Source organism: Branchiostoma lanceolatum, chromosome 11, assembly GCF_035083965.1.
Source record: "Branchiostoma lanceolatum isolate klBraLanc5 chromosome 11, klBraLanc5.hap2, whole genome shotgun sequence".
In the NCBI taxonomy this organism is placed as follows: Eukaryota; Metazoa; Chordata; class Leptocardii; order Amphioxiformes; family Branchiostomatidae; genus Branchiostoma; species Branchiostoma lanceolatum.
Window position 1 is genome coordinate 19,080,375 of NC_089732.1, and position 14,428 is coordinate 19,094,802.

The 14,428-nt window shown below is 41.1% G+C and overlaps 1 protein-coding gene across 1 annotated transcript in view; it reads left to right on the plus strand.

The window, feature by feature from the left end:
* Positions 1–5,718: 5,718 nt before the first annotated feature.
* LOC136444862 (HEPACAM family member 2-like) overlaps positions 5,719–14,428 on the plus strand; it is a 46,376-nt gene continuing 37,666 nt past the window's right edge. The window contains exon 1 of the mRNA XM_066442616.1: positions 5,719–6,120. The gene's annotated coding sequence lies outside the window, so the exon portion shown is untranslated. The remainder of the gene's footprint in view (positions 6,121–14,428) is intronic.

A 14,428-nucleotide genomic window follows, 5' to 3' on the forward strand; every position in this document is an offset into this window, starting at 1 on the left:
TAGTATTTTATAGTTTGATGTCTTGTGTGTATGTAACTGAGTTTCGTATTTGTGACTAGAATTTTCTTAAGGTAAGTGTGCCATATTGGCTCATCACAATTAATCATAACATTTTCATAACCAGATGAATAGTACATACGTGCATGTAACAGTGGATCCTATTTAAGGGACATCCTGTTAATGTTGACCAAAATAGGAAAGGGGCAAAGATAAGGTTGTGGGGGTAAAGTTATTTGCTATACATTTCAAATGCCAGCATTCCCAGGGAATGTAAGACCAGAGTTTAAACAGTACAGCTGGAGTTAGAGGGGCAATTAAAAATCACCTGGAGCTGGTCATGTATGTTTCAAATTTTTGCAACTTCCTAAAAGGACAGCATTTTAGGAATCCTGCATATTATCACAACATTTGATTCTTGGGATAATCTTAGTCACAGGGTTGAAATATCTACTTGTCCAATTGACTTGTCCAGTTGGGAAACACTACCATGTTTTTTATTTAGCAACTAATTCCCAAACGACTTGTTTGTTTATGACAGCTTAAGTGCAGCGACCTCATACCTCCATTGAATATTTGAAGCTTTAATTTGTAGATGTTTGCAAATGTCGTCTACATTTACATAATCTATGCAGTAATATTCACCTTCAACTAATTTACACGTCTCACAAATCATGCAAATTAGGCTTTTATTTGCATGTTTGGCATATTCATGTTATACCTGCCACAAATTACATGTGTTCCTTGCATTGAAGTCCTATTATGGAAAACAATAAAATCATAGAATTTTCTGATTGAATTACTAGTAAATGCAAAGTAAGTCCTCATTTGCATAACTTGTATCTAATTGTGTGCATTTCTGCCTAAGCTACCTGCATGCCCAAAATGATGAAAATTTGTCATTCCGTTCTTCTATAATTATCCTCTTTGGAAGATTGTAACAAAGACGCCCCAGCAGGTCCAAAATGAAGTGCTCGGGGACCCAAACCTATGACACTATTGCCCTATTGTCAAAATAGCATGTTCAAGACAAAAGGTAGATTAACAACACAGCTATAATACAGTAGAAGCCACTTAATTGCACCTCGGATAAACGCACATTCCATTTAACTGCACTGAATCCCAAAATCCCAAACCGGTTTCCATTCACTGCATTGTTAGTGACTCCGCATATCTGCACCGCGCATTGTCACCAATGCCGGATAAATGCACCAAATTGTTTCAAAAATCTTCGACAAGTTAGCTAAAAAGGTACGCTAAAATCGGCAAACGCTGTACAAATGAGCCGATAAGTGCATATGTAGAGGCACAATACCGCCAATATGTCTAAAATTGTTTTCACTTACAAAGGAAGGTGGTCTCCATTGACAATCACGTTGATAGCGATCGTATGGGAGGGGCCTGGGCGGGTCACGGGGCGTGTCGTCAGCATAAAGAGACGCACGGCTGCCAAAGGCGGTATTGCGTTTCGGCAGACAGCATGCTGTACTCAATAAGGATTGGTCTCTACCTGTACACTGTCTTATTACTGTGGTTCGCGGGGATTTGATTTCGCGTTAAGGATGACATGGGGTGTTGTCGGCGGTTTTAGGTTTGCGGCAGCGCTATATTCACATACTGCTGCTGGCGCTTACTGATTTCACTTGCTGTGTCCTGAGACGTCCTTCCTGAGAATTTGAAATTTACTGTTTTAAAACATAAACGTGGCCCTAACAAGAGGTAGAATCTACGGTGTTACCGCACTGAACATGTATAGCAAAAGCTTTCTAACATGTAAATGCGTGCAAACAAGTTCATACTGCACATAAAGGTCTATAAACTATTCACCTCCTGTATGATACAGTGTACTACCGGTCCAGCTGGACAAATTCGCATAATTGCACCAGCCGGATGATTACACCAAATACGCTGGCAAATGGGGTGTGCAGTTAAGCGGATTCCACTGTACATGTAACGTTGGGTAACATAAATTCGCGGGGTACTTAAATTCGCGATTTTTCGAAAACGGCGTATTTAGGGATATGTGCTAGATGCAAAATCAGTTATAACGCCAGCAATGCAAAGCAGATAGACTAACGTATTCAGAACACTGGCTGAAAAGCTTCGATAACCATGCATTAGAAGTTGGCGACGTCAAAAACTCTCCGTCCCTTATTGACAGAGTCTGGGGGCTTCGTGGGAGAATCACCCAGCACGGTTGTTCGCTGGTTTATAAGACAAATTTCACATCTCCTGCCTGCTAAGCACAATTATTTATAAGACAACTTATTACAATCTCTTTTGCTAACCTGCAACTGGATTCTAAGTGTGATCAATCATCAAAACTCCTCTCTGTAATGCTACAACCTACGGCACGTGTATTTTCCCGCCGCCATATTGTTAACCAGAATCCTGTTGTCAAGCAGACGACAAAGGTTTGTGAGGAACACTTTTTTGTCCAAATGCTGCGTGTGATAGTGGACTGAGGAAGATATTTTCCTCAAAGTTTGCTCCTAACACAACAAGGAACACATGGACATAGTAGTATTACCATTGCTACGGCATCCAGCTAACTTGCCATGAATAATGTAACGTTACACGTTGCCCGATGATGACGATGGGCCGACTTTGAGTGAAGTTCTACCGACTCAACACACGGGTTGTTCCCGAACTGGCCTGATGTGTTCGGTACGGCCGTTTTTTTCGTGTATTTTTTTTACTTGGACACGTCTATATCCATAGCACTCTCCTCAAGCCAAGGATGGAACGAATAGCTGCTGTATAAAATGTGATTAGCGGTAAGATATTCAAGACGAATCTTCTCTCCCGAATTAATGTGCCCCCCTGTCCGACAGCACCGTTATTGTGCGTGCGGCGGACGGTAGTTTCAAGTTGAAATATTATGGTGTCAGCACGACTAGAGACAAAATCTACCATATACATGATTAGTGCAAAGATAGTACATGATACTGACAGAATTATAGAAAAAAAGGATGGTTTATTGTTCTGCTAGATTGATTTCAGTCAACCATTATCGGAAAAATCCCGAATTTATGTTACCCAACGTTATACAATGTTTTAGGCCCCACTTCCTGAATTTTATGGATGACATCCTTTGGAGACCCCAGAATTATGCGAGAGGGACGCCAAAAAAAATCCAGCCCCAAAAAGTGATGCTAAACTACATAACTACAAAGCTGTTGTTGCGAATTGAACCACAGAACGCAGTGTATCAAACAAACAACAAGTCTTCATTTGTAGGAGGTACATGTTATATTGTAGGTTGTCTTGTTCATCTTAACAGATTCCGGAAGATTTAACAAAAACCGTTCTTGTAGTTTTAGAACAAGCTCTACGTGCAAAAGAGCTATCTTCCTCCCAAACATCGTGTCCAGAACGCGAAATATAAAACCTGGAAGTTCCAGTACCATAACAAGCCGCTAGGGGGCTTAAAATCTAATCATTTCCAGGTTTCATTCAGCTTAAGACCTACCAACATACCAAATATTAAGACAATCCATCCATGCCTTCTCGACTTTTCGTGTTAACACACACACGTGCGCGTGAACGCACCCGAAAACCCATTTTTCAATGTGCTAATTAAATTAGACAGACAGATGCACTACATTTACTTCTGTGTTCACTGGTTTTAAAACATGATGATGGTACCTCTTTAGAAGTGAAATACACAAACACGCCCTCTTGCACATCTGAATGGAACTACTAATGGAACATTGGAATGCAAGAGCATTTCACAAATTTACAGTTAAACCTGGCGTTAAAACATTTTAAAACCTGACAGTCTGAAGGAAACACAAATTCAATCAACTGGTTCGGCAAATTAAAACGAAAAAAAACTAGACCACACCCCCCCCAATCAGGAAACTATCACCCACTAATTTACTATTAGAACATATATAACGTTAGTCATTCAGTAATGTTCTAGAAAATAATTGTAGCAAAATGAACGTATTTAGATGCGTCTTAAATGAAGTCACATTTGGACCAATTCAGTAAAACTTTTCACTAAAGATATCGTCCATATATAACATAGCAAAACATACTATTACTTTCAAAATGTAGTAGTAAATGATTTCAACAAAGTTTATTTCTGATGATTAAAAGCCTTTGATAAAGCAGTCTTAATTGGATTATGTTAATCGTATATTTTAGAGGAGACTTCTAGCAGGATACAGCAGTACTACAAGAAACCGAACTTCAATGACTGCATTTGCAGTTCTAAAAAAACGTAGGTCCGTAGCAAATAGCCATGTTGATAATTTTTTTCTGTTTACAAATAAAATGGGAAAAATTATGATTATCGAGGTACACATTTTGTCTCCCGGTGTTTTTATCTTCAGTGTGTTTTCCATGAATGACATACATACAGACTAAGATGATGGATGACAGCGGTCCTCGTCAAAAGTGACGGACGAACTACACATAAAACTTCTCTCATTGTGCACACCTCTGTCCAAATTACCAGCATCATGGAAATCCGTCATTCCTTTGTTCAGTTATCTTCTTTGAAAGATTTACACAAAACGCCACTGCGGTTCCAGAGCAAGCTGCCAGGCGGCTCAGGAGGCCTTAACGTACACACGTCTCCCTGATTATTGATGCGTGGATCGCTGTGCTGATCAGGTGGATCCTAATGCTAGTTGTATGACACGTGGCGCCAGTATTAGGCAAACCAATATAAAAATCAGAGGAACCGACCTGTTGTCAATGTGTTCCCCAGAGACTTGAAAATGTTCGCTCGTTAGGTTCAAGGACACCTGGGGATGGTTAGATGGGTATCTTTGCTCGGGACCTGGGGCAGTTTTTCCGTGCGTGTCACACAGCACGCTATAACGTGGATATGACGTGCACAGGGGCACGCTGTGACGGCCGTCATAGGGTGTTACATGGGGCACTATAACGGCCATCAACACATGGTGTTAGGTTGGGAAAACTTATATTGTCTTGTCAGAAAATAGTTAAATAATCGTATCTTATGATCTTTTGATTATGATGAACGACTAAACGTTGGTAACGGAGTTTTACGAGACGTAGGTTTTCTTCACTTGATTTTGCAGAATTAGTGGGTGCAACATCACCGAGATCGGCACACATCCGCGCCGTGACGCGAGCGCTTTGCAAACGTGCAGAATTTGATGTTTTCCCGAGCTCTGCTACTGGTAAATAAAACAAGAAATATATAATATACATGTAAAAGTATTTTCTGGGTGTGCCTTTACTATTTTTTTATTTTTTTTATTTTTTTATTTGACAATTACTGACAGTTAAAGACAACCGTTATAGTGCCCCATATAACACCCTATGACGGCCGTCACAGCGTGCCCCTGTGCACGTCATATACTCATATCCACGTTATAGCGTGCTGTGTATGTGTGACACGCTTACATACCTCGTGCGTGTGCTCTCCATGCAGAATATCATTGATTGAACTCTGTGTACTGGAGTCATTTCTATTATGGACATTGCCGTCTTGTTTATCACACAGCATCTGTCTGTATCAGATAGTCTGAGAACATTTCCTCCCACGCAGAAAAAAATGAATAGCTTTCCTGGACACCATACTGCATGTGTAGCCCCCATAGCAGGCTCTCTGGGCCTTCTTTTGGCTTATTTTTGGACACTTTTTGCTGGTGACTTTTTTTTGTACTGCAGCCGGCCCGACCCAGTACAAAACATCATCAGCAGAAACATATTATGATAAGCCAAAAGAAATCCCAAAGAGCCTGCTATGGAGGCTACTGCATGTGGCTGTCCTGAAGTACCGAATGCTTTCTTGTACGTGCACCTGTATTAGAGCGATCGCACAGTCTTATTGTGCGGCTGAGCCAGCTTCACTAAAATCGATACGTAGCTATCTGTGTCGGCCGTGTTATATCCTCTGTTAGGGTTTTAGACGTGAGACGTTGAGCTATCGCTCATACAGTAACAGGCGGTGTTGATAAGAGGAGGAAGAGGATTTATCTACAGATGTGCAGGAACAACACCACTAGGGAACACCCGGTGTCGCTGATACCAACATTATCAGCAGCGACATTCCCCGCTATGCTGTAGGGAGTCCAGGCAGGCCCATGTATGTAGTACATCTCCAGGAGACCAGGAGAGTCGCTCTTCATGCCATCACAGGTGGGTTTGTCACAACATCATGGGGCACACCGGAGACTGAACACGTAGTACCATCCCTGGTTCTGCTAATGAGCTTATCGTTCAGGTTATACGTGATGGATGTTACTTCTTTCTTAGCCTTGCCAAAACCCGACATTTAAGCAAATACTACGGTAATGGATGTTATAATGAATGTATAAACCAAATACACAAATGTCTTAATGATTACGCTATTTTTGATGGTGGGCAGGTGATGGAGATGAGGTAGGCTAGTAGCTGTGCTGGTGAATTATTGTTGCATTCTGGAACTGTAGCAGACAAGGATTATATTGCTCTATGCGTAACTTAGCTATCAAAATTTCAAGTTGGAATTGTAGCATATTATATGACATTCGGTCTCAAGCAGTAGTACAGTAGTATAAGGATTATCATTAATCTGACCAGGGCTTTTCCCTAGACATAACCAAAATAAAATGCTTGTTCATGGCATTCCATTGTGGATTGTTCAAAAGATCTACATCATGCGTTTGCTTTCTGAGAATTATAAGGAATCGATCGCCACATATCTCTGTTCCCATTTCTATCTACCTTCGTACCGTAACCGTCAGCACGTCTTTCCGAGGCAAGAAATCAGGGATACCCCTCACGAGCATACGGAGAATAATGGCCTGTTATATCGATCGTTCTACTAGTTTATGTAAACTAAGTCACTTTCCGACGACCTGTAGAAGGAGATACGCAAGAGTGGATTAAGCAACAAGCACTGTCAGGTTCTATCCCATCCACTGTCGGGCCGGCGGCCGGGATTGGCAGTTATGTCGTGAATCAACGCCAGGTCCCGAAGTCTGGCGACCTCACACTACCACTGTCAATAGGACTCCTAGTTACACAGTCGAACCTGGGATCAGCATCCACACAAAGTACTGATCAAAAGTGTTTTGTGTGGGGCCAGGTGGTTGACATGTTGGTTTTTTGACCGGCTGATTTGTATGTACATATAGATATATGAAAATACCTATGAATATAAGTATATATAAATATAGATTGGATGGTTGCCCGGCCATGTTTGACTGTATCTGAGCGAGGTATAACCGTTAGTGTTTGTAGGAGGGGGGCAAACCAGCTAGTTCTAGTGTAGAATACAAGAATACAAACTGAAGACATCAAATTGGCGATGTAATTCAGTATTGGTACTTAGAAGTATAAGTAACGTTTCAGAAAAGCCATTAAAAAGACAAAATGGGGCCATCGAATCAGATTTTTTTCTCGTCATTGTGATACTCTGCACTCGATGTCTTAGTTGTAAACACATCTACTGACGCCACTCGTGTACAATCATCTGCAATCACAGACCAAGTCACTATGAACTATGGTGATGATTTTGCACTAGTCCTGTACATTTTTCAGCCGTATATATAACCTCTCGCTACAAAACTGCATTGTCTCAGTGGGATTGTCTTTGTATCAACGCAAACTTAAACATAAAGCTCAAATTGCACGTAACAGTTTCTAACTGTCTCCTTATCATTAGCGACAATTCTCTTAGCCGTGACGGTATTGCAATCCCACCAGGAGCTTTTGTTCAGAGAGACTGATCTTGGATACGATACATTACAGTTTGCTCCCACCAATCGTCAAGAATATTCTCTGAATATGAGACTATATGATACTGTTTACTTATACCGAGCAGGTTCAGGGGGATCTATCTGTCCCTTACATTACTTAAGTATTCCCCTATTCCTGCATGCTTCTGGCACCCAGACTCTTAGCATCTTTTCGTAGGCAACAAAAAAATATATTGATAGTTGTAAAAGACACGATATCTCTCTTCAATATCAATGTCATTGAGATGTATGTTCTTGGTACACATTGCCTATTATGTTAAGCATCTCGGCTTGTGAAGTTGCGCGGAGCCACACATGTATTAAAGCAAATCGCAGTGCTCTCCCGCGCCCAGATGGTGATGAACATTCAGGAACGTCGTGCTCGTGTTTACATTATCTACAGAATGATTAGACATTAATCATCAATCAGGCCATATGGAGGAGTAAAGAGAAACCCTTATGGCATACAAAAATTGTCGATAGTTCATTGTGCTCATGAAATGATGGAATCGATGTTATCGGTAGAGTCATTAGTATGATGTATGAAAGCAATTCCCCAAGAACACAACTTGGCGTACATCCATGGGTTCTACCCCATCATCCACAGACCGCCCAGATGGGAGAGGAGAATGTTCGATTTCATCTGAAACTACATTTCGAAAGAGGCCCCTGTGGGTCTTGTTCGGCTTAACGAGTTCTTCGCATCATTGTATTTTCTGTCTGTAACTCTGATGTATGGCAGCCACGCCAGCGAGTGGAAGGAAAATCGATTGTTTGTAGTCCCACGAGCGATTATAGAATATACTCTCTGCCTCCCCACAAAGTGCTAGGGTTATTTCGTCAACATCAACTTGAGCCTAGTGTGGCGGAGGCGGAGTCCATCTCCCAGTTCAAAGCCGAACTTTGCTGCATTGAGCTACGTCCCTGTACATATGGATTATGTAAATCAATAACATCATTAATTTCGTTTGTCCTGTCCTTTACACATCTCCTTGTCCATCCCCATTCCTACCCTTTGTTTGTACTCGATACAAACATTAGCGCAGCTGCCAGTAATCCACTCCATAGTGGGATTAGCAGTAACGAAGAGGAAAATGGATTAGCTATCGTTATTCCCTTGATCCTTCATGCCCATGCGGTTTCTATCATCTATCGAAATAAAGGAGACTATCTGTTGCAATTGCCATGCATGATCTACAGCAATGATCCGATGCAACAATTCGTTTTGCTATTGAGTCGATACTACATGTATCCCAAACATCTCAACATGAGGTAAGGTAAATATTTACATGGATTCGTTCGCGTTCGGCTCACTCGGTGATTTGTTTCGGTGGTTTTAGCAATCGACCAGAATTATACCACCGTATGCACCTCGGGGCGGGTCATTGACCTGACCTGAAAAGAGTACATTTGTATTACAATTGAAGGGACAAAACGATCCCCGACTTATGTCTGCATTATGCCATATTTCTAACGGTATACCAGTAGATGCCACCATGAAGTTATCAAATTACCTCTCACATAACACTTGATCAACCCGAATAGAACCTCCCTGGTTTGGAGGGTTACTTGCTTGCTGTTCACCGTAAGTCATTGTATATTCCTGAAATGTGCATGTCCGCTGCACGAGAACTACATGTTTCTCATTTCGCATGATGAAATATCTGTAGGAATAGAACAGTCCATGCCATATGACAGATGTTATAAATTTTGAAAACTGATGTCTCGAGGACCACCATATCTCCAAATAACGGCCCACCCACGTTGTTTACTATACGCTTGGCTGTCCTCCATGTTTCTTCCACGCGACTTGGTACCCCCTTGTAATATTCCTGCATTACCGTTTCTCACTGGGAATGATTCGTTGCATTTGGCTAACAAGCGTTTACACTTAATCAGATTGAAAGTTGCATGATGAGCTTTGCCTGAGCTATTTTCCAGGTACTCCGTCGTCAATATCAGAATAAAGGTAGTTACATTCTGCATTCCCGACACATCGTGCGCTAGCCTGGGGAGGGCGATGCAATGTGAGTATCAAGATAAAGTACTTAATAATGTATGACTCATCTACATGCACACCGTCTTTCAGCTGTCGCTGATGTAGGACTTATTGATTTTCATTGCCTGACAAGTGAAGCTGATTTGTAATATCATCAGCAAAACTCAGTGGCATCCCTACGACATGAACAGGAGGTACGTGTACTCGATATAATTTGCCAACATATCAGACATCATAACAATTCATCCAAACACCTTCTTGGGTTATGCTGGCAAAAGTAATTCGGAAATACAAACAGAGTCGGACAAACTACCCAAATCATACATTGTAGGTTTGGAAGTCCCGTGTCTTGGCAAAATATTATTACAGGTTTGACGAAGGTCATATTGTCACATCATGTTGAAAACATGAAGATGATAGGTCAATTTACCTTAGCGTAACCACTCTATGGCGATAGACTTTAACATGATCAGATCTATACGGAAATCAATGATGTATTAGTTACCTGCAGGACGGAAGTTTACATTAGGCCACACGGGTTTGATTTTATGGATGGCATCCGCGCGCGCATCGATTTTCACAGGTAGAAAAATAAACTATGCTCCCTTGGAGCTACAGGTATAGATTTGTAACAATATGCCAGAATGTACCGCCTATATCCCGAGAGGGCTAGGAATATTTAAGGCTACTTATCATGGTATGCCGTCTTCTGAAACATGATGACCCATCTCCTATAAGAACAAAAAACAAACGATTTAATGTTAGTTACACCATGTTTTGTGTTTTTTTACAGCCTTCGGTGATCACCTAGCTTTCAAACTGCAGGCATTTGGGGAAGATCTTTTTTCCCGCGGTGTCTATAACGTCCCACATTCATATAATAAATGTTGGTCATCTGGTGTGCGAAAAGATTTAGAGGAATGCGGTTATGCTTTTGTTTGGAATTCTCCCCATTCAATTGCTTCAAAAGCGCTTCCACTCATCTCCCATATTCAACAACGTTTAAAGGACTGAGCTACTTAATGACAACAAAAGCAACTACGTAAAGAACAAACTACGCTCATACAGACTATTCAATTCTACCTATAATGAAGAATAGCTTATAATTCCGAACGAACGAACGAACGAGCGAACCATCATCACCAAACGCCAAAAATAATTACTCAAGCAACTGGATAAGATTTTGAAACAGTCAGACGTTTCAGACAGTATCCACTGTCTTTCGTCAGTGACTAACGATAGGACTGAGAACACCAGGTTTTATACCAAAACTCTGAATAGATATGTTAATGAGGTAAAGACAATTTAGGATGTCTTGAAGTAGTCTTTAAAAAGAAGATTAATTCAAGACAAAGTTTATGCCAATAGTTCAATTAGCTACTGTTGTTCTAGTACAGTAACTAAATGTTGCTTGTCCGGGGGTGGGGGGTGGTGGGCAGTGCATTATCCCAGGTGCCTGAAAGTTGAACGCGTAGACCCCCTTTCCTGTTGAGGGCGGGGTTGTACATCCTCTCATATATTGCTTCTCTAATTCCCCGTTCGAACCAGCGTTCTTCACTATCTAGGATGTCCGTGGATTCGAAATTGAATGAGTGTCCCTGGTTGTGTTTTAGATGGTGGTAAATGGCAGAGGAGTAGCGGTTAGCGCTCTTTCTGCAATGTTCCTTGTCCCTTTCTTTTAGTGGTCGACTTGTCTCCCCAATGTACATGTTATTGCAGTTCGGTTCCTCACATTTCAGTTTGTAGATGACATTGGCTTTGATGCCTTTTTCGGGCCTGTCTTTTGGATGGACTAGTTTCTGCCGGAGAGTTGAGTGAGGTTTGAAGTTAGTGGCAATGTTGAAGATACGTCTGAGTTTGTTTTTTTTTTTATATATTTTTTTTATTGGTTTTTCATAATAACATAACAAACCATAATAAGGAAACCATCCAACCGTCTGAGTTTTTCCGATACTCCTTGGACGTAGGGAATGGTAATGTTGACCTTGTTTCTGTTGGTCAATGGTCTGCACTTGAGTGTTTTCTTAGACTGGTCAGAAGGTTTGAGGGCCTTGTTGAAGGTCCAATTTTGGTAGCCACACTTAGCTAAAGCCACACGGAGATGTCTGTGTTCTTCTGTTTTTGCTTCGTCTGAGGTAATTACATTGTCTGCTCGATGGAAGAGAGTTTTAATCACTGCTAGTTTGTGTTCCAAAGGGTGATGGGAATCAAAGGCCAGATATTGATCAGTGTGGGTCGGTTTCCTGTACACTTCGAACTGAAGGTTGCCATCCTTCTCTATGATGGTTTTGGTGTCTAAGAAGGGGAGCATATGCATGTTGTTTTGACACGACTCCTGTGTGAACTTGATGTTGTCATCTACCTGGATAATATGGTCAAAGAAGTCATCAGCTACTCTCTTCTTTAGCCTACACCAAGTGTCGTCTACATAGCGAAACCAGTTTGCTGGGGGAGGGCCATTGAAAGTACGGAGGGCTTTGTTCTCAAACTTCTCCATATACAGGTTCACAACAATGGGCGATACCGGTGATCCCATAGCACAGCCGTGCACTTGCTGGAAAAACTGTTGTTTGTAAGTGAAATAAGTGCACCCTAGGCAGAGGTCTAGCAGTTCACATATGTGGTCCACGGAGAGTTTGGTTCTATCTGCAAGTGTGTCGTCGGCCTCCAAGGCTTCCCTAACTACTGATACTGCCTCCTTAGGGGGTATGCAAGTGAAAAGCGAGCACACATTAACTCATTAACATATCTATTCAGAGTTTTGGTATAAAACCTGGTGTTCTCAGTCCTATCGTTAGTCACTGACGAAAGACAGTGGATACTGTCTGAAACGTCTGACTGTTTCAAAATCTTATCCAGTTGCTTGAGTAATTATTTTTGGCGTATCTTATTACCTGGATGTCTAACCTTCATCAACGCATCATCACCAAACTACGAATCGAATCAGGGAGGCGCAAGCGCACACCTACACCTCTTGAGCAAAGGATTTGTCAATTTTGAACCTTGAATAAGGTAAAAGATGAAGTCCACTTTCTGGTAAATTGTTGTTTTTATAGCAACGATAGACATCTTCTTTTTTTCACCTTCGCCGAGAAGAAGGTTATGTTTTGCACAGCGTTCGTGTGTGTGTGTGTGTGTGTGTGTGTGTGTGCGCGCGCGCGTGTGTGTGTGTGTGTGTGTGCGTTAGTGTGTCTGTAAACAGTATAAGTCGATAATGACTGGATGGATTGTCTTCTTTAGACCTTGAAATGATTAGATCTTGGGCCCCGTAGGGGCTTGCTATGGTACTGCAGCGGAACTTCCGGGTTTGATATCTCGCGTTCTGGACATGCTCGGGGTTAGACCACCAAGCGGCTTTTTGGAACTGTAGGAGCCAATTTGTTTCAAACTTTGAAAGGAAATAACTCAAGAAGGGGCTGACCGATCGTCATGATATTTGGTATGCGGATAGCTTGGGTGATGATTAACAAGATGAAATGCTAATTATGCAAATCAGATGCTAATTTGTACAATTAATGAGGAAAGTGTATAAATCCGCTGCATTCCGTTATAGAGGAATATCGACAGATATCAATTATGCAAATGAATACCTAATTCGCATTAATGATGGCAAATACTATAACTCCATAATGGTAGATAATGGGGATTTCATTCTTGCAGCGTTTGGAAGGTAAGGAGATGTGGACATTATCAGGCATAAGTCATGCAAACGAGGGCCCTTTATGAAGAAATGCTACAATAGCCATCTTTACTAAGGTAAGACTTTGATATTGTGAACAACTTTTGTTCTTTGGGTAGAGAAGTTGATCAAGTGACATAAGTTATGCAAATGAGGTCTTTATTTGCATAACAAATGGTAAACGTTTATGATATGCCACTTTAAAAGGTTAATATCAGTCGGTGAAAGTATGGGGTCGTGGAACTCATTGGTTATATAATAGGAGCCTTTCAACAATTTCAATACATTTCAGTTTTGAAAAAATTATTTTTCTTATGAGTTTTGACCATACTGTATTAAACAAGTCCATCTCAACCTATATCTTTAACATCACAAAGAGACGAGAGGAAGCCGAACCTACGCATCAGAGTGGTTTTAGAACTAATGTTTAGAGACCGATACAGTTTTGCGACTTTCATGCCCCAGCCCTCTAAGTTGAATTTCATTTCTTTTCACCTTACACTTATTTCCTATGTTTTGTTAACTGCGATAGACTTTGTGTTAAACTATATTATTTCAGTATTGAATTATGCTATGATTTGATATATAATTTTTATATCTGTATGCAATCAATTACTGTATTGTGATCATTTGTTACTATTATCACCTTCGTCAAGAAGGTTATTTTTGATGCTTGTCTGTGTGTCTGTTAGTGAAAACGATAAGTCGAGAACGCCTGGATGGATTGTTGTCGTATTTGGTGTATTGGTGTGTATGTGGAAAATCTCAAGATGATTAGATTTTGGGCGAAGTACTTTGCATAATTCACGAGAATAGTGTAAAAATGTGTTATATTGTATGCTTAAGCATATGTTCTGGCTGGGATGTGTTGGCCGTGTTGTTTCGAGGGGTCAAGGATAAGTGGTAGGGGTGCATAGTCATGTGGGAGGCAGGAAACTTCACAGTTGCTGAGACAAACTGGCTTGTCACTCAAGGCAGTGGTATGAGAAAGGTAGCAGCATAGCAGAAAGTAGCAGACCAAAATTGGATATACACTGCCTTACATCT